This window comes from Schistocerca americana, chromosome 6 (genome assembly GCF_021461395.2).
Source record: "Schistocerca americana isolate TAMUIC-IGC-003095 chromosome 6, iqSchAmer2.1, whole genome shotgun sequence".
Classification (NCBI taxonomy): domain Eukaryota; kingdom Metazoa; phylum Arthropoda; class Insecta; order Orthoptera; family Acrididae; genus Schistocerca; species Schistocerca americana.
In genome coordinates this window covers 647311335-647333740 of record NC_060124.1, presented here as the reverse complement: position 1 = coordinate 647333740, position 22406 = coordinate 647311335, and the positions used below count along the sequence as shown (strand labels likewise).

Below are 22406 nucleotides of genomic sequence, written 5' to 3'. Positions count from 1 at the left end.
TTCAAGTCTGGCGATGCTACAGTTGTAAAAAATTATCGTCCTGTCTCTCTCTTAACAACATTCTCAAAGGTTCTTGAAAAGGCAGTGTATAACAGGATTGTGGCACATCTTGATAAACTTAATATTATTAACCACAGACAGTTTGGTTTTCAAAAAGGGGTTTCCACAGAGTGTGCCATATATTCACTCACAAATGATGTCTTGGAGTCTATTAATAGTAAGAAGTCACCAGTTAGTGTCTTCTGTGATATTTCCAAGGCCTTTGATTGTGTAAACCACAAGATACTCTTGGAGAAGGTCTATCATTACGGAATCAAAGGGCCTATAGGTAACTGGCTAAAATCATATCTTCAAGACAGGAAACAAAAGGTGGTTCTACATGGCTGCAACAAAGGATCTCCTAATCTAGTGGATTCTGAATGGGGCAAAATTCAGCATGGAGTTCCCCAGGGATCTGTCCTTGGACCCTTGCTGTTTTTAATATATGTTAATGATTTACCCCTGTCCATTAGTAAAAATTGTGAATTCACAATGTTTGCTGATGATACAAGCATTGTCGTTGATGGTCAGTCTACTGCTGATATGGAGACTGATGTTAATGATATACTCAGAGAAGTTACAGCTTGGTTTTCAATTAATTCTCTTTCAGTTAATATTAAAAAAACTAATTTTATACAGTTCCACACAAAAATAAAACTCTAGAAAGTATAGTAATTGCTCATGACAACCAGGAACTAGAACAGGTGCAATCCACTAAATTCCTGGGGGTTCACATTGACAGTAGGCTCAACTGGGAACAGCATGTGTCCCTTACTCTAAAAAGGCTTTCATCAGCAACTTTTGCTCTAAGAATAATTACTCATTTTGGGGACATCAACATTTTAAAATCGTCTTACTTTGGGTACTTTCACTCATTAATGAGTTACGGAATAATATTCTGGGGTAATTCACCAGCCTCAAAAAAAATCTTAAATGCTCAGAAGAGAGCAGTCAGAATCATGTGTGGGGTTCCTCCACGAACCTCATGTAGAAAACTTTTTATACAGTTAGGTATTCTGACCACAACATGTCAGTACATATACTCTCTGATGAATGTAGTTAATAAAGACTATGCTCAGTATGAAACAAATTGTTCGTACTATAACTACAATACTAGAGGTAAAGATGATCTACATGTTGAACTAAAAAATTTAACACTTGTACAGAAGGGAGTAAAAAATGCGGCTATAAAGACTTTTAATGCATTGCCTAATTATATTAAATGTACAATAGAAAATGAAACGCTGTTCAAAGGTATGTTAAAAAAATACCTGCTCGACCATCCACTGTACTCGTTAGATGAATTCTTTTCCAGAAGTAATGCCCTCCCTTAATAATAGATGTATTTAGTCTCTTAGTTATTAGATGGATGATACAATATTATGTTAATGTTATAGTGTTAATGTTATAGTTATAATGTTATGTTGAGAATTGCTATACTAGTTTAATGACAGCTTTTAATATCTATATCATTGAATTATATTACTATTCTGTAGCATTAATTGTATTTGTACAATTGTATTGACACGTTCCACATCCAGGCGAATCACTCGCATGTATGGATCTATGGAATACGCATATCAAATAAAAAATAAAAACAACCCGCACTGGACACCTCAAAAGGCAGAACATTGGGAATTATTGTAGATGTAGCTAAATGGAATATCTGAAGGGAGGTAACAAAATAATGTGTACTAGGATGGGACAAACCTGCCCAAGTCCTCTACAAAGGATACCAAGGGTCTAAATAATGTTTTGATAACATTTTGTATTTAAAAATATTTGTGTGTATAAATTGTTCATGTTGATGTAAATTTGACAATTTAAGAAATGGTCATGCTTAGGAACAATGTAAGAAATAGGTGTTATGTAAAAGCCAGTGTGCTTTTGTTTGAACGATGTGGGGAGTGGAAAAGGTGCGAAAGGCGAATTGGCGTGCTACCTTGAGCAAGTGTGGGAAGTAAGTCACACAGTCTGTAGGCAGCAGTGATTGAGGTAACTCCTTTGTGGAGCAGAAGCTTTGCCTGCAAATTTTCATAAAAATGCCTTGGTTGAAGACTGCAAACAGCCTACAGCATAGCTGCGAGTTGTTGAGCTACTTTATGTAAAACTGAATGAAGCCAAGAAGAGAAATTGAGCCCATACAGCAAGAAACTTGCAGGCCATAGTGTGGGTAGTGTAGCCGTCATAACTGTTCGCCAAACCCAAGCCTATAGCCACCAGATAAGATTTTTTTCTATTTTTACCTTTGTACAGCATGAACCATTAATTTAAACTGTGATTTAATAATCATTCTTGAAATTTACAGAAACTGGCTCACCCTGTCATTTCATCCTAATCATACATCTGTATAGGGTTCCTTCCTGGTGTTTGATTGATCCGAGTGTCCTGTTTTACGGACTTATGAAGTGCCAAGTTAATATAAAGAGGAACCATTTAAATTGCTTTAGTGTAAATAATAAAAATGTTTTCTTAACTATTGCAAAGTGTTATAGTTTGCTTACATAAAATTCAATCAGAGTGAAGTGCCAAGTTAATATAAAGAGGCACCATTTAAATTGCTTTAGTGTAAATAATAAAAATGTTTTCTTAACTATTGCAAAGTGTTATAGTTTGCTTACATAAAATTCAATCAGAGTGAAGCCAAGTTACTAGAACCTGTTAGATGGCTATACAGAATTAGTTCAAAGAATAATAGCTTTTGAAAGTAAATTCCACCAAGAAAGAGGTTTTCTTTAAGTGAAATGTTCAGTTAAAAAGTGTGTGCTTTAGTGTCTAAGTATTTAAGTTTCTTGATTATGGAAAGTGCTTTTCTAAAGGTTGTTCCCCCCATCCCCGGCTAATTTTTTTTACCTTCCTTGAAGTTATCTACTGGGCTTTTTCTTTTTTTAAATCATAATGTATAAAGATGTAGCCCAAAATTGTTTAAGTGGGGTAATTTATTCGAAGAGCCAAACTAAACAGTAGCAAGAAAGTAGGCAAAATTCACATTCCTGCTTCTCCAATACTTCACTATTTCATTGCCAGGATAGGTTGGTGACCATTAAGTACATGTTTTAAACCACTAAATGAACTTGGAAATGAGTTGTCCTAGCTTCAGTATATTATTATTCATACTGTGTTTCTATCTAGCCACTGGGTAAGATCTTAGGAAAAGAAGTGAATAGTCCAATTTACTTATCCATTAGATGCAACACACGGTAAATCCTGTAAGAAGGATAACTCTATTGATTATCTTTTCCTATAAACAGGACTATCCGTCCACAGTGTATTTTATTTGGAAACTAAACTAAATTTTAGTAAGAGGGTTATACGTGGCAACATAGGGACAGGGTTTCTGTTATTTACATAAAAGCATACTAATATCATAATGGTAGTGTTACAAGGTCCTATTAATGTGTGGTCATCACATTTGTTAAATGTCTCACCACATTCCTATTGAAACTATTTACTCTTCTTGTAAATAACACCTATGACAAATTTATACAAATGTCCACTAAGACTTTGCTCGTCAACTTTCATTTAGGTAACAGCGATCTTTTAGATGTATTTAAATCAGTACTGTTAAGAAATACTGACTAGCTTTATTTTCAAGAATCTCAAGTTTAAGTTATACATACTGTTACCCTCCAATAAGAATCATTGGCCGATTCTTCATCTTTGACAGGTTCAGCATGCCTGCAATGCAAAACATTACCTTTTGTATTAACACATGAAATCCAATTTTTAAATTTAATAAATGCTTATACAAACATAAAGTTTCTTCAAAAAATGTATTTCTGACAACTTCCTGTCACAGATAATTTTCACTGAATGTTTCAACCCAGTTATATTGCTGATGAGAAGCAAATGTTGATCTTTTCCCTCTCTTCCTTCACCATCTCCTGTTTTGTTCACCTTGACATATTTCTACCAAAAAGACTACCCCAATGGATCCACTGCTTATATTTAACACACAGTAAATTCAGTGCAAATATTTCCTTAACACAGGATGTGCATTGACGAGCTTGAATTAATCAGAAAAATATAAACAGATACTAACCATTCCACAGCTCTTACAAAATACTTGCATTAAGTAATCATCAAAGCTACTTTTTGTACAGCAAGAGGACTAACAGTCAAAATGGTGCTACATGCTACAGGCAGTGCAATACAATTTATTTTACTCATTGCTACAGCAATAAATGTACTTATAAAAATATTCAGACTTAGACTATAATCAAATACAGAGAGAGAAAATATTCTAACTAAAGAGATATAGCAGCCATAGGCAGAAACAAATAAAAAAAGTGATACTAATCTTAGCTTTGAGGACCAAAAGTTTCTTCATCTGGAAAATGTAAAAAGAGAAATGAGACTGTTCAAGAAATAAGGATGAAAATTTAGGATCTTGAGTCATGGAAGATGGATGGTTAAATGAATGAAAAAACTAGACTGGACATGATGAAATTCAGATGCGAAAGAGCAGCAGATGATGTAATTTTAAATGCTGAGAAATAAGATCTCTTCAAGAGGAGCCACCAAAAGGTCAAATAAGTGAAGAACAAGCTGAAAATACCGGTAAATGGGCTAAAATGGCGGCAAATAGATAAACGAAACAGAAAGATAGTGCTGAAGAACAGGCAACCAAACAACAACAACAACAACAACAATAACAATAACAGCACATTGTAGCAATATATAATAGCAGTCCCACAACATCTGGAGGAAGATTTTCCACTAACAGAACAATAAATTCATGAAGCCATCAAATCATTCCAAAACTTCAAAGCAACAAATGAAGACTCCACTACAGCAAAATTATTGAAATAGTCAGAACACACAAATGATCTACAACTGCTGTTTGAGAACATTTGGAAAGCTGAAGAGATTATTGAAAGCATTAATCCACAGCTATGAAAAAAAGGGGACACACAAAATGTCAACAATTGCAGAGATGCCTGACTTCTGCCAGTGGTATACAAAATATTATCAAAAATTCTCTGGACAGAGTTGTAGAAACTTTAGACAAATAACTGGGAGAATCTCAAGGAGCTCTAGAAAGGGAAGACCCTGCACAGAACAGATGTTTATTAGAAAATTGATAATTCTCCACAGACTGTTAATCACCAAACCAATAATAGTATCACGTATTGGTTTCAAGAAAACATTTGATTTGGTAGGCAGAGAAATTATGGGTAAAATCATCAAAGAATTTTGTGTTAAAGCAAACATAATCCTCAAAACACTAGCAAATAGGGTGACTGAAGCTAAATTTATGGGAGAAGTATCTCAACCATTTGAAATAAAAACTGGTGTTAGACAAGGGGACAGTTTATCACCTTTACTGTAACACTACATTCTAGAAAAAATAGAAAGTTATTGGAATTTGGAGAAAAAAAATCACAAAATTGAACCAATAGTTTTAGGACGAAAAACAAATGGAATTAAGGTAAACTGCCTGGCTTCTGCAGATGATTCTGATATACTTTCAAAAAATCTGACAGACAGTTATTAAAAGAAATCTTTTGGAAGAAATAGCAAAGAGAGCTGGTCCCAAAATTTCAGACGAAAAAACAACATTGATGACAATTTCAAACAATGCATCAACATTCTTAGAAAAACAAAAATGTAAAATAGCATTAGTAAGTAAATTTAAATATATTGGACAAACTGTACAACAAAATGGACTAGAAGAATTAACAGTAGATGCAAGAGTCAGCAAACTGGACAGAGCAAATCGTTTGACAAAGGATATTTACAACAAGAAATGTACAACTAAAAAAAACAAATTTAAACACTATCCCACAGTGGTATGACCAGGATGCTTACATGGATGAGGATGCCTAATGATGAACTATAAGCTGGACAGAACAGAGGTTCCACAAAGGAGCATTATTAGAAAATAATGGTTGCAATACAAGCTACAGATGGCTGGAAAATGAGAAGTAATGAGGAGATATACAAAAATTTTGAGAAAATATCAGAAGTAATGGCTAAATTTTTAGAGACCTCTACTGAATGAGTAGTTCTGGAAGAAGGAATCAATGATAGCATGGATTACAGAAATAAGAAAGAAACAACATCAAACAATCAGAAATAATAGAAAGAAACCTTTTTACAGATAACATACTGAATGTAAAAGGATCATCACCTCTCCAAGATCAAAATTAATTTCATCCCTCTCAATAAGACTGTGAAAACCGGAAATAAATTTCATAAATATGATACTGCGAAGCTCAAAATCAATCAAAACGTAATGGAACAATGCCACCAGTAACTCACAGTTGAATCCCATAAATGGGCAGACATTGCCTCCATGATCCAACAAGCAGCTAATACTACAATCCTGACAGCTAAAAAGAGGAATCATACATGGTGGAATGAGGTTTGTGGTGAGGTGGTGGCCCAAACAGCAAGTGCATGGAAATAGTGGAACTCTACCAGGAGACCTGATGATTTTGATGTATTCCATGAAGTTCAAAAATATGCAGCCAGAACTCTACTGCATGAGAAACAGCAGTTAGAACAGATCGATCAGCGTATCCAGATAAACAATGTCAGAGACTTCTATCAGACGTTCAAATCGAATTTGAAAGGATACCAAGCCCCTAGTTTTTGTTTTAGAGACGAAAATGGAAAGCTCAGTGTTGTGTACATAGTTCCGCGTATTCAGCGCGTACACAAATTTCCCACTAGAGTGCGCCCCGCTAAGCACAACAGCGCAGGCGCAGCACTCGTCCATCTCCCCACTACGAGATGGCGCTGCCATAGAGACGGACCAAATTCTGCTTCCGCCGATCCGCGTATTAATATGTAACGCAGCCAATGAGATTGCTGCTAACATAGAACACTTTCTCCTCGCGCATCACACTCACGCAGTGATACATGAACGTGCGAGGTATTATAACGGGTGTAAAGACCTTCGATCAGTCAGTCTGCATTTGTCTGCACCAGTCTGCATTAGTCTGTACCAGTCTGCATTAGTCTGTACCAGTCTGTACGAGTTCTACAATTGTCTGTGCCAGTCCATAGTCAAGATCCAGTCTGCGCCTAATAAGATTACCATATTCCTGTACATAGCCATGAAGATAAATGTATAGACACTTTTGTCAAGTATCCGAGATATATGTAAGAATAAGATTAACGTACCAATACCAAAGGAACTTCAGATTGTCAATTGTAAATAGCATCCAGAACCAAGTTAAATAATTTTTATATTTGTTATTATTTTAATAAATGTGTGTGAAAATTAATCAAGTTCTATTTAAAGTTGGTCACCATCAATCTGCTACTCTAAGTGTGCAAGTGGCATTTCTATCGTCTGACCTAATGGCAGAAGATAAACATGCCATGATAAGACCACGAGACATATTGCTGACACTCGCTTACTTCGTTAGAGCAACAAGTCAAATAATCTGATGGTGTGTGTACTGAAGGTCTTACAGTACGCACACCACACTCGGCCTGACCAACAAAGAGAACTGCAAGATAATGTCTCGTTACTTTGAAAACCTACTTAATTGTGATGAACCGAAAGAAAGATTCCCTGTATGTGCCCCAATCCACAAACTACCCCTCATCTCCATCTGGTAAAGAGGAGACCAAAGAGATCATCAACAACTTTAAGAATAATAAGGCAGCTGGAGAGGATTCAATAGTGGTGGAACTACTGAAGCTGGCAAATAATGAAACTCTAGATATACTAGTCCAACTTTTTGAGGAGATCTGGAGAGCTGGGATGATACCAACTGAATGGCAGTCAGCTTTAATCCATCGTATACACAAAAAAGGTGATAAATAGAATGTCAATAACTATAAGGGTACCTCATTAGTATCTGTTACATATAAGATTCTCTCCAAAGTGATACAGAATAGAATAGAAGATCATTGTAACCAACTGATTGGGGACTATCAAGCTGGTTTCCGAAAGGGCGATTCTTGCGCAGAACAGATCTTTAACCTGAAGAGCATGATCAGGTACAAAAAAAATTGGAAAAATAACTATGTGGTCATATTTGTTGATTTTCAGAAAGTATATGACTCCATCGACTGACAGGCAGTAATGAATATTTTGGAAAAGAAAGCTGATCAAACAAACTCTTACTAACACAGTGTCAAAAATTAAATTTATGGGTGAGGTATCTGAACCTTTTCAATTGTGTCTTGGAAAAGGTCATTCAAGAGTGGAGAAAGTTATTAGCCCAAGGAGAAACAAATGAAGAGTGGTTCAGACTTGGTCCTAAGAACAAAGGGGTGTGCATTGGCTGCTTAGATTTTGCGGCTGACCTAGCCATTTTTGCTAACAACATAGAGTCAGCAGTCAACAAGATAAATAGGCTGTCAGAAATTGCTGAAAAAAGTTAGACTCCAGATCTCTATTCAAAAGACAAAACATATGACGAACATCTGTGATGGACCTGAATGGATGATAACCAACCTCGGAAAAAATTGGATGAGTTAAGAATTTCAGGTATCTTGGTGAAGTCATCCACCTGGAGAATGGATTAAAAGAAGAAGCAATTGTCGGGATGAGGAAGTTAGACCAAGCATACCAACTGACAAAGAATACTTATAACAAAAAGTCTATGAGTATATGGGCCAAGTTCCAACATTATAATACAGTTGTAAAACCTGAGGGCTTATAAGCATCCAAATCTTTGACCACGAATAGACAAGGTAAGCTGAGCGGCTGGAAAAGCGTGAGTGTAGGATATTAAGGAAAATCCTAAGGTAATAGATGGGTCGATGGACAATGGCGAATGAGAGCAAATGAGGACTCGTGCAGCAAGACAGAACCTATCACAGCATCCATTACGAAGAAATGATTGTTATTTTATGGTATCTCATGAAAATGGACGGTGATCGACTAACAAAAAGAATATGGAGTTTCATCCCATCTAAGAAAACGAGGCCGAGATGGTTCAAAGAATGTGAAAAAGATCTTAAGCAGATTGGTATCTCAGAGAGAAATTCCTGAAAGGAACAAATTTAGAAGATTGGTGACCAACTACCAAGGTTTTAACATGGCATCAACATCCGAAAGACAGTGAGGACCATTATCTGAAGAGCATAAAAAGGCACTTCTTGCAGGGGCTCAGAAGATACTGGCAGGAAGTCAAAGCTGGAGCAAGAACAAGACCTGGACACTAGAGTGAAGTCGGTTGTTACCACACAGTCCGTAGAGACTCACCTCAATAAAAAAAAATAAGTAAATAAAAATAAAAGGCTTTCAATGCAGAAGAAATAGGGGATTGAGAACAACACGAATAGAATAAAGGGGGAAAAACATGAGGAGGAGATGGACGAGTACTGGAAAAACAGGAGACGACAAGGGAAGAAGAAGAAGTGAAGTTATTACATGATGAGAGATGGTGATTGGATTTGATTTGATTCAGTTTTCATTACATACACCGAAAAAATGAGATGATTCTCGAGGGTGTGGAACATGTCAGAATGTATAACACAAAACATTTTAATATAATGAATACTACCCTGATCATTTGTCATGAGATTGTCAAAATAGGTGAATACAATACAATAAACTGGAAAAGCTAATATTTACAGAATTAATACGCTGTCAGAATGAAACATTGTTATGCACTATTAATAAATTTATCATACACAAAATACCTAATTTTGACTGTTGCAACCAAGTGCTGTCAAAACTTATATCTAACATATTTTTACTTAAGCTGGCCTAACAGTCTCTGTTAGGATATTCATCTATAGAGTAGAAGGCATTGCCTATCAAAAAGTCATTCAAACTCTGTTTAAACTGTGCTTTATCTGAAACCAAGTTTTTAATGGTTGCTGGTAATTTATTGAAAATGTGTGTTCCTGAATATTGGACCCCCTTTTGGACCAGCATAAGTGATTTTAGGTCTTTATGTAGATTTTTCTTATTCCTAGTATTGATAATATGTATTGAGCTACTTGTTGGAAATATAGATATATAACTTGCAACAAATTTCATTAAGGAGTAAGTATACTGAGAAGCAATGGTTGGAATTCAAAGTTCCTCGAATAGGTTCTACACGATGTTCTTCAAAGACTGGTCCCAGATACTCCATTGCACCATTCACCGAACCTGATAACCACGAGCCGTCAGTAACAAAAATTAAGTCTTGCTTAAGAGATTTACAACACTACATGCACTTGTTACCAAAGTCTCATTTACTTTTAGAGCTATCTGTTCCACTTCCTTTTTGGCCCCACTTCTCTCTGTCTTCACTATATCTGAAACAGTTCTTATTTTGTTGCCCGATACAATTATCATTTTCTCTTAATAAAGCTACTTCGATTTCTGGATTACTTGATTCAATATTTTGCAGTATTCTTTGTAATGCATTACAATTCTAATATCAGAAACGTTCCTAGATAGTAGATACAGTCTCCTTTTTGCCCCACATGATATCTTTATTCCTTGTATAATCCATGGTTTATCTTTTGACTTCTGTGTGATCTGAGTTACCTTTAGGGGAAAACAATTTTCAAAAGAGGAGGTAACTTTATTAATAAATGCTTTGCATTTTCCATTTGAGTCAGGTAAACATCTCTCCAGTTCATGTCTTTGAGCAATTTCCTGAATTCCTCAATTTCTGGCTTATTTATTATCCTCCTGTACTCAGATTTAATATTTTTTTATCCTGACAAGTTTCAACATTTAACACAAGATGCTGCACGTCGTGATCAGATAGTCCATTTACTATTGGTTTTGTGATATGATGTTTTTCCCCTAGATTTGTTCATAAAGATATTATCAATAGCAGTCTCAGAGCATTTACATATCCTAGCTGCAAAGTTCACAATAGGAACTAAATTGAATGATAGTGTTAAAAACACCAGCAACCACTATTTCCCCTTCTTTTGTTTTTTACACAAGCTATTCCTTTCGCTTTGTGAAATGAAGCACTGCCTAGTTCCAAAACACAGGACTACTATGACAAGGTGAAATGTTCTCAGAGTGCTACATGTATGATAGTAAATGTAATCAGCACTATAGTTGTTTTCTGAGTAGTTATGCTGTGTGTGTTTCATTCAATCAGATGAAATGGAATAAAATCATCAATTTATTTATTTGGGCTCTTTATCACCAAGATACATTCAATGTTGGTTGAGGTTTATCTTTTGAATTCACTCCAGTGTAGATTGTCAAAATTTTATCAGTTGTCAATGTACTTGTAACACAGTTTCCGAATTTACTGCCATCCAGGAAAGTATCGCACTCAAATTATTCTCAGAGACTGAGAGATGGCTGAAACCGAGAGCAGAAAGCTCTGACATATTTAGTGATTAATGGAATATATATCAGAAAGGCAGGTTAGACACTGTAGGAGAGGGAGTGTCCATTGTCTCTATTGAGGTCAAAGCTGATTGTGACAGTGAAGTTATCTGGTTGCGTATAACAAGTCTAGGTGAAATCACGTTAATTAATGGATAATCAGCCACCCAGTTCTGCTATGACAGTTTTGGAGCCATTCACAGAAAGTCTACAGACAGTAGCACATAAATACCTAGATCATGCAATACTAGTTGGAGGTGAATTTAGCCTACTGAGTATAGATGGTAGCCTATGGCTTCATCGCAGGGGGTGCAGTCAATCTTGTGAAGCACTTTTGAATGTGGTTTTCGAAAATTGTCTTGAGCACCTAGTTTGCCATGCCACATGCAATGGAAATATCTTAGACCTTGTAGTTACAAACAGGCCAGATATCATCAATGACTTCAGCATAGAGATGGGGATTAATAATCATGATAACATAATAACAACTAAGGTTACAAAAATTAATAAATCAGTCAAGAAGGCTAGGAAAATGTTCATGCCAGAAAGAGCAGATAAGCAGATGTTAGCATCTTACTTAGACAGAACTGACATCACTTAGTTCCATTAAGATGGACGTAGAGAGATTATGGTCAAAGCTTAAACAGATCGTGAATTGCACTCTCAACAAGTCTGTACCTAGTAAACGAATTAAGGATGCAAAAGAGCCACTGCGGTTTAACAATGAAATTTGGAAAATACTGAGGAAGGAAAAGCTACTGCACTCTTGGTTCAAAAGAGAATGCCAAATGGCAACAAGGAAAGGTTACTACCACTGTCATACCTCAGCAAAAGATCTGGCTGAGAAGCAGGGGAATTTATTGTCCTATGTAAAATCACTAAGTGAGTCAAAGAATTCCATCAAGTCACTTGACCAGTCTGGTGTGGCAGTAGGAGATAAATGTTTTAAATTTTGCATTTAAGAAATCATTCATGCAAGAGAATCATATAAACATACCGTCATTTGACAATAGCACAAAGACACCTAACAACAATCACCACAAGAGGCCAGCACTAGCACAAGTTGTTCACATGATATTCGTTGGACTGTTGCCTGTAAACCCGTCCCATGTCAGTGCTCTTGGAAGAGAGCTGTGGCAGTGACACGGCTCTGTTGTTGTTCCTGTGCAGTGATCTGCAAAGACGCGACGGTACGGGACGGGGGGTCGGGTCGAGATTCAAGCAGTGATTAAATACTTCATAAAGAAAGGTATGAAAGTGAAGGACATTCATGCCGATTTCCAGAAAACACCAGGGGACTCTGCTCCTTTGTCTTCAACTGTTGCCAAGTGGATAAATGAATTTCAATTTGGTCAGGAGAGCTTAGATGATGATCATCCATGAATAGGTCAGCCAAAACGTGTCACTACTCTAGAAATCATTGCAAAAGTCCGCATAATGATCAAGGAGGATCACCAATTTAGAGTGCATGAAATTGCTCACGCTTGCCAGATGTCATCTGAAAGGTATTCACAAGATGGGTGCCGCGACTCTTGACGCTGTGTCAAAAACGAATGAGAATGGACATATCACAACAATGTTTGGCCTGTTTTAGGAGAAACAAACAAGATCTTTTGTGCTGGTTTGTGACCACGAGGAAACTTTGGTTTACTACTATACCCCAGAGACAAAGCAACAATCAAGGCAGTGGAAACATGCTGAATCTCCGCCGCCAAACTCCTTCAGCGGGGAAGGACATGGCGTCAGTGTTCTGGGATGCGCCACCAAATTCCTTCAGCGGGGAAGAGCATGGCATCAGTGTTCTGGGATGAGAAGGGGATTCTGTTTGTACATTATCTCCCCACTGGGCAAACAATTACTGGAGAATACTATGCTAACCTTCTGGACAAATTGCAACAAATGATATGCGAAAAAGGCCAGGTTTAATAAGGAAGAAAGTCGTCTAGCATCAAGCAAATGCACGCTCGCATGCATGTACCATCGCCATGGTAAAATTACACAAACTAAGGTATGAATTGTTGCCACACGTGCCTCTTCCCTAAACTTAAAATTTTTCTTTGCGGATGAAGATTCACTTAAATGAAGAATTGATAGCCTGAGTTGACAACTATTTTATAGGCCTGGAGGAAAATCATTGTCGAGATGGGATCGAGGTATTGGAACACTGTTGGACCAAGTGAATTAATCTACAAGCAGGGTACATTGAAAAACAAAAAAGTTTCAGTGACATAAGTACATTTTTTCTATTCTGTTTCAAGAACTTTTCAAACCACCCTCGTAAGCATCCCCGACGCCTGAAATAATTAAAAACAAATAAGTCGCCAGTTGCAGATGGAATCTCAATTTGGTTTTACAAAGAGTGCTATATGGCACTGGACCCTTACTTAGCTTGTATTTATTGTGAATCTCTCACCCAGCAGAAAGACCTAGCAACTGGGGAAAAAAATACAGAGGCGTCTCCTGTATATACGAAGGGCGAAAGAACAGACCCTCGAAATTACAGACCAATACCCGTAACATCAGTTTGCTGCAGAATTCTTGAACATATTCTGGGTTTGAATCTAATCAGTTTCATAGAGACCAATAAGTTTATGTCCACAAATCAGTACAAAGCATCGCTCATGGGCAACTCAGCATGCCCTTTTGTCATACGACGTCTGTTCAAAAAATTCCAAAACTTTGTCCACAAAATTTTCTATGCTTATCTTTTAATTACTATGGATTGTCTCCTTCGAAATACTCTCCTCCACAATTGATACACTGCTCCCAATATCATTTCCACTTCCAGGAGCAGTCTTGACACACATCTTGCTGGGTCGCATAAAGTGCCGTCTGCGAATTTTCTTTTATCTCATCTACCATTGCAAAACTTCATCCTTTTCAACTTTGGAAATAAAAAGAAGTCTGCAGGGGTCATACTATTCTCGCAAGGAACATCTCATTCTCATTTGTGAGATCCAAAAGTTTTTTTGGTCTTGACTCATGAGCCGTGGAATGAACTTGGCGGCAACACAATGCATTCCAAGATGCTGTGTCATTTCATAACATGATCCAATTGAAATGTTACATTCTTCTACAATCTCTCAGACAGTGTATCTTCGACTGCCACACACAATTTCTTTGACGTTCCTGACACAAGCGTCATCAGGGGACATCTAAGAGCATCCTGAACAAGGATTATTTTTGACTTTTGTAAAGCCATTTTAAAACGTGTGAATAATACATAACACCAAGTATGGCTTAAGCACTCATCGCTATAGGCTCCCTGCATCATTTGGTGTGTCTGTGTAAAGGTTTTCTTGAGTTTCACGCAAAATTTAATGCAGATGCATTGCTCCTCTAACTTTGCCATCACAAAATTCACAAACCCAGATTCCATATTTCTTGATTTCCGAGAAGCATTTGACATAGTGCCTCACTGCAGACTTTTAACAAAGGTACAAGCACATGGAATAGGTTCCCAGACATGTGAGTGGCTCAAAGACTTCTGAAGTAATAGAACCCACTACATTATCCCGACGGTGAGTGTCCATCAGTGACTAGGGTATCATTAGGATCATTCCAGGGATGTGTGATAGGAGCGCTATTACTCATATTTTCTATGTGCATAACTGATCTGATGGACAAAGTGGACAGTAATCTGTGGTTGTTTGCTGATGATGTTGTGGTGTATGGAAGGTGTCATCGTTGAGTGATTTAGGAGGATAAAAGATGACTTGGGCAAAGTTCCCAGTTGGTGTGATAAATGACAGCTAACCCTAAATGTAGAAAAATATAAGTTACTGCAGATGAGTTGGAAAAACTAATCCATAATGCCAGAATCCAGCATTAGTAGTGTCATGAATGAAGTCACATTGTTTCAATATCTGGACATAACGTTGCAATGTGATATAAAATGGAACAAACTTGTGAGGGTCATGGTAGGGAGGGCGAATAATCATCTTTCGTTTGTTGGGTGGATTTTACTACAGTGTGGCTCAGCTGTGATGGACATCACATATAGGATGCTAGTGTCTGGGATCCACAAGGGGTCGAATTAAAGCAGACATTGGGGTAATTCAGAGGCAGGATACTAGATTTGTTAACAGTAGGTCGAAACAACAACATACAAGTATTATGGAGATGTTTCTGGAACTCAAATGGGAATCCCTGGAGGGATTTTGAGGAACACTGTGCTGACTGCAGAACAATTCTGATTGCACCAACATACATTATGCGTAAGGACCACGAAGATAAGAGACGACAAATTAGGACTCATAGAGAGGCATATAGACATTCACTTTTTCCTCAATCGATTGGCAGATGGAACGGAAAAGGAACTGACTACAGTTGAAATAAAATTACTTGATAGTTGGCACTTCAAACGCCAATAAGAGTAGTCAGCGTCACACTTGAACTGTCTGCTGTTGCCAAACTCCACCAAAATTGGCCAGTCACTTCCAATTCCTGGTTCAGCATTCTTTCTTGATGTATTTGTATCCCAAATTACGAGCCCGACACTTTTATTATGTATTTCATGACACGCGATAGCTACACCAAAAACAACACACATTAACAATGCTAATGAAAGACACACATTTCATTCATAGCACTAACCAAACACTACCGAATAACTCAGCACAAGGTGTAATTCAGTATCATACATATAGTTATCATATTCACAGAGATCATCTTACATTAGATAAGCTTTTCACTACATTGTGTGAAACTGAAATTTTTAAGGTTGCAGTTCATAGTTGCAACTGGGTCACTACATTCACATATATAAATACTTCATGCAGTGCTGTGGCATAGCACAATGGTTGGCAGATTAATCTAATGTGTAGCATGTCGTAGGTTTGAATCTCATCAATGTAGCAAAATTTTTATTTCTAAATCTAACCAAAAGAGTGTGATTATTATTTTCATTCAATTAATTGGTTTAAATGTATTTTTTTATTTTTAATACTTTGCTGCATCATTTTTCATCATTGTTTTGACTGTTCTATTTGGTCTTATTTTTCTTCCTGTCACTATTTCTTCATTTGGAATCTGCCTCAGTCATCTATAATCCACGAACAAGTGCCCACATGGACTGTTCACTGGTTTCTAACATGGCAGCATGTGCAGCTAGAGTAAGGATAGTTACAGGTAACAAATGAAACGGAGAAATTTTAATTTGCTTTCAGCCCTGAAATTGAGTTTTTGTTGTCTTGAGTTTACCCTTAAGCGTTAGCTTTAATCGCCATGAACAAAGCGATCATGATATTAGTACTGCTGCAGACTGTTGACCACAATTTTCTCGGCTGGGTTAGGACACAAGTTTACAGTCAGGGATACAAAACGGGTCGTCTTCCCCAGTTCAGTCACTGGTCACTTTAAATCAATAGTCGACAGAGTATCCAACATTTCTGACATACCTTGCACCAGCCACTAGAAAAATTGCTCTGTGTTAAACGTTTAACATAATTTGTGAAGTGAGCCGCTTGTTTGTTGTCACCTGTAACCAAACGGTAGCTGGTAGCCATTGTGGCAACATTGTTGCGGCAAGTGATTGATGTCAACTATCAAGTAATTTTATTCAGACTATTGTAGTGAGACAGGGTACCTTCTGCCATGCACCATATGGTGGCTAGTGGAGTATGTATGTAGATGTGGAATCAGTCTTTCCTTCTCATCCCATCTGGAAAGTCTCCCCTGATCTGCAGTTCTGGGTAACTTTCTCAAAATCTACAATTTTTCCTAGACCTATCCTTCACCCCTCTTCCTTCCACTTCAACCCTTCTGCCTGAAGAATGAGCTACTGGCTCTGAAAGCTTGCCTAATTATAATCTTCTTTTATGTGTGTGTTCTGCCGCCACTTAGCAAGTAGATTGTTTATCTATCCAATTCAATTATCATGTAACCAAAAGCTGCATTTAACACACCAAGTCTCTTTTACCAATCACTTTTAATATGTCCTACAGAATGTACTGTCTATCCTGTCCTTTTTTGAGATTACTGTTTTGTTGTACTTTTCTACAGGCATCGTCTTACTTATTAGGAGTCAGTTCCTTCATGTTGTTGTTGTTGTGGTCTTCAGTCCTGAGACTGGTTTGATGCAGCTCTCCATGCTACTCTATCCTGTGCAAGCTTCTTCATCTCCCAGTACCTACTGCAACCTACATCCTTCTGAATCTGCTTAGTGTATTCATCTCTTGGTCTCCCTCTACGATTTTTACCCTCCACGCTGCCCTCCAATGCTAAATTTGTGATCCCTTGATGCCTCAAAACATGTCCTACCAACCGATCTCTTCTTCTAGTCAAGTTGTAGAGCTGCATGTACTCGGGAAAAATTACGGCTGTAGTTTCCCCTTGCTTTCAGCCGTTCGCAGTACCAGCACAGCAAGGCCGTTTTGGTTAATGTTACAAGGCCAGATCAGTCAATCATCCAGACTGTTGCCCCTGCAACTACTGAAAAGGCTGCTGCCCCTCTTCAGGAACCACATGTTTGTCTGGCCTCTCAACAGATACCCCTCCGTTGTGGTTGCACCTACGGTACGGCCATCTGTCTCGCTGAGGCACGCAAGCCTCCCCACCAATGGCAAGGTCCATGGTTCATGGGGGGAGTTCCTTCATAGTCAACAGTTAAGGAATGGGTGGCTGAATTCATATGTGGCATATGTCTCTGTAAGATGACTCATGAACTACTTCCTAGAATTACAATCAAATATGAAAATGCTGAGAAAGAACACAGTGTGATATTGCAAGATCAGTAATTAAAAAGATGTGCAAAACAGTTGATGCCGTGGCCATACCAGAAAGTGAGTGGCATGTCTGTTGAAGCCTGACTACAACCTAATGTGAAAAACAATTTGGGACAATCTGACACACAACTGATTCTATGCACCAATCTGTTCCCGTGGATGAAATGAAACAGCAGTTGCACAAAAATAGCCAAGGTGACTTAATCGGAGAGAAAGAGTGGTCATTGTTTTCTAGGATGCAAAAGGGATTTCTATTTTAGATTAGCTTGCAAGACTGAAACAATACCTCACAAATACAATGCAAGTATTCTGACTCAACTGGATGAAAAAATATGGAGCCAAGACCCAGGGGGAAAAAAAAAGTTTATTGTCAGTGAAATGCATATGGTCACAAAGGCACTTTCACAATAGGAAAACTGGGAGTTTCAAGTGTGAAGTCTTCAAATATCTATTCCATTCTCCAATTTTTTCACATTCTGACTTTAGCTTCTTCTTCTTTTCTTTTTGTATGAATGATTCACTTAAGACTACATGCGTCACAGCTCAAAACCGTTTTGTGAGTCAACAACTGGATATGTTTTCACTGGTCTGTCTCTTGTAACTCCGTTGGACATGGAGGTAGCAAATGAGGATGTAGGATGTCCATGACATACTGCTGTGCTGTCAGAGTGACCTAAAGTCATATCCGATGCTGCCCCACACGCCCTCTCCCTATGTCGTTGTCATACTCACTGACAACTGTCATCGCGGGTCTTGCAGAATGTCTCACTGCTGGTCACATGACAGGTGCAGGTGTGAAAGGGTTACTATGTGCTCGGCGTACATTACAGCAATTCTCCCATGGGCTCGTCAGACACGGTAAACCGGAAGCTTGCTGACAAGCACACCACCCTTACGTTCCCAAGCAGTCCAACATGGGGCCACTACCACATCTGAATGACTCACAAATCTGCATATTGCATAATTCAATCAGCCTGGCAAATGGAGACACCCAATTAGGCCCCTTCAAATTTTGTTGCGTGCTGATAATGCTGACTCACAGAAGTACAGGGCATCTGTGTCCTTCACAGGGATCACTCAACATCTTACACTCTTCACATCTCTTATAGCTCCTACCATTCTTGGTAACAATCCGAGACACAAACAAAGCTAATGCAATCTGGTGGCCTTTGTATCCATTTCAGAGAGTTGCGACTCTCATAATTTACCACTGGTATGCACACTCGTGAAACTACGTTGCTTCAGGGAGCTTCCCTTTTTTTTCTTCAAGCTGTTTAGTTCTTTGAATCCATTTTTCTTGTAGCTCAGAATAATTATTTTATTGTGTAGCAAACTTACAGACTAGCATTCTGGTCTGAGCTGTCGGAGTTGGCGGTCATGTGTGTGTGAGGTGTGCTTGCTTGTGTGAATGAATGGTGTGTATTTCTATTTCTTTTTCTGATGAAGGTTGTGGCCAAAAGCTTATGTGTAAGTGTCTTAACTGTGCCTGTCTGCATTTTAACGTGCCATCTTTATGGTAATTAACACTCTATCTTTTCCTACACTGCTGATATTCCAACCTGGAGTTTCCATTGTTTGAACTTACGGTCTACTGTTTTATGTTGCAGTGCACTTCTACAAGTGTAATACACAAATGTTGCCTTAGGAAAGAGTCACAATAACATCCATGTCTACCGTTTGCTATTTTTTACGAAATAGCACATCACACTCGAAATTTAACTTAGCCAATGAAATAAGTTTGAAGATTTATTGTGTGTAAGAGACACGAGGGCCCACTGTGTGGGAAATGTGGGAAGTTCTGTGCAGAGATGGAGTTATCCACAGACGCAGTAAGTCTTGGCAGCTATACGGGTGTTTAAACATCGACACCTGCTGGGATGAGGGGCCACTTACTCTGAGGTGGCGCTGTGCCAGCAACGAGCTCGACCCATTGATTAGCACCACACATGACAATGAGCAACCAGCTGCTTCTCTGTGCAGAGATATAAAATTTATCGATTTTGGACATCGGGTGACAATCTGTCACATGGAGAACAATGTTTACTCTGGCAATTTTAACACTAATCTAGTGCTCTGCAACATATTAATGTGAAATGTTGTCTATGATGTTGAAGAGTTTAAGTTAAACTGATATCTGAGAATTTGTTGTTTTTGTGGCACTATCCGGAAAATGGCCTCTCTTGCAGCTCCAAGCATAAATGTATAGTGAAGAAGAATAATTAGCACAGCACACTGGAACCGAGTAGGGATCCGGTTTACTGCTCGGCCACTAAATTAGCATATCGTGAGTACACCAGAAGAGACGCTGTACACACTTGCATATACTACATACACAAGTACAAGCATCGATCAAGCTACTGCGAAACTGCACTCTGTGTGACTCATCACTACATCATAATACTGTAAATGTGGTGATTCCAATTTCTTAAGGTCTCTTCCTGTTTGTTTTCATCAGTAGGATCTTATTTTTCAAGTATGTGGGAATCCAATGAGCTGCCTGTTTGGATACATTCTTTCTGTATGTCCCTCAAGTTGGATTCCTTGGAGACACATTGTAACAAGAGCTTTTAGGAATTTGCCTGGAGATTTCACACTGGGTTCTGTGTGATGTATCCCATCCTTTATTCTTGGACCTAAGATTTTTACTACAATTTTACATTCTTCTAATTCAGTTTGCTGTTTTCATGTCTTGTGTTGGACAAAGAGTCTCTCTCATGCATAAAGAAATTCTAATTTGATCACTGTTGTACAATGTTAGATTTTAGAGTTCCAGGAAAAATACTTTTAGTTAACTGAGAGACAGTTTGTACTTTCTGAAGTCTGGATTCTATGGCCTTCTTTTCATTATGATGTTCAGTGGTCTTTTTCACCAAATTATTTAAACTATTTAACACCGAATACTATGTCATTGCCTATATAAGTTCACCCAGTGCCATTTTGGTATCAGCCAAGAATTTTTTCTCCAGGTGAAATTAGTAGTCCAATTTTCCTAGCTTGCTCCCTTAATATTTCAAATTGCTTTAGCATATCAGTGATGTTTTTGTCAATTAGTATTATGTCATCGGTATAGGTTACACAATATAATTCTATCTTTAAGTTTACGTTCTAGTCAGTGTAATAGTGCACCTGCTCTTCTCCATTATCTTACAATTTTCTTCGGGGCATAGTTGAATAGCAATGTGATATGCCATCCCATTTTCATATTCTTATGTCTGTCTTAAATTACACTGCTTGAAAAAAAGTGAGACACTCAGAAGGTGGGGAGAAAACAAATTGAAACATAGCTAATTTAGAGGGTATGTGATGTTATTTCAGTGATAACAAAACAGAGTCAAATTTACACAGAACTTATCAGTTTGAGCCCACTTATCAATACAGCAATGCACCCTGTCTGGCCTGGACAGTGCGGGAGGATGTCGTAAAGCTGCTGCATACCCTCCTGAGAAAGGTGATCCACAACTGTTGTAACTGGACATTGCAATCATGGATACAGGCAGTGGGATGGAGTTGACGTCCATGTTGGTCCCATAATGTTATATCGGGGACAGATATGGGGATTTTACTGGCCACAGGAGTATATCAACATCACACAGACAATTTAAAGAGACACATACTACATGTGGACAAGCACCGGCCTGTTGAAAAATAGCACCACAATACTATTACACACTGCTGTACCATCAGCGTTCCCACGGCCATTACAAGCCGTGACCTGAAGTCATACCCAATGGCTCCCCACACCATGGGACTCCTTTGTGACCCACCCCCCCCCCCCCCCCCAAAATGTGGAAGAATGGGACCTCTCCCCATCTCCCCGGGTCACTGTCAAACTTCTCCACGATAGTCATTTGGAGCAGTGCAGGACTGGGACTCATCAGTGAACATAATGTGACGCCATTCATTAGCAGTCCATACTTCTTGATCATGGCACCACTTCACATGCAGTCATTTGCTTGGGTGTTAATGGCAGCCTATGCGCAGGACGGCAATTCCATAGTCTGGCTGCTCCTAGCTGTATGACACAGCATGTTGCAAGGAGACTATTACAGTGAACTCCTGTTTATCCGAAATGATCAGGACGGTGGTCAGTTCCGATAACGAAAATTCCAGATAAATCAAAGTCCCCCTGTTTTCACATGTGAACACTCCAAATTGCGTCAATATTGCGAAATACGATCGTAAAACGTGCGTAGGGTATGTAAAACATTACTGATATGGTTGCAAATAACCCTACACTTTTTTACTGAAAAAATTGTGTTGACATGTTAAAAAGGCACCAAACTATGATTGAAAACTCAAAGTTTTTAAATGCTGTATAACAAAGCTCGTTTATTTTGCATTCTTACAGAAAAAATCTCCCTTATTTGGCAGCAGGAAAA

General features: G+C 38.2%; 1 pseudogene; it reads right to left on the bottom strand.

Annotated features, from left to right (window-relative positions):
- The window catches only part of LOC124620365, a 123523-nt pseudogene that overhangs the window by 36881 nt on the left and 64236 nt on the right, over positions 1-22406 (bottom strand).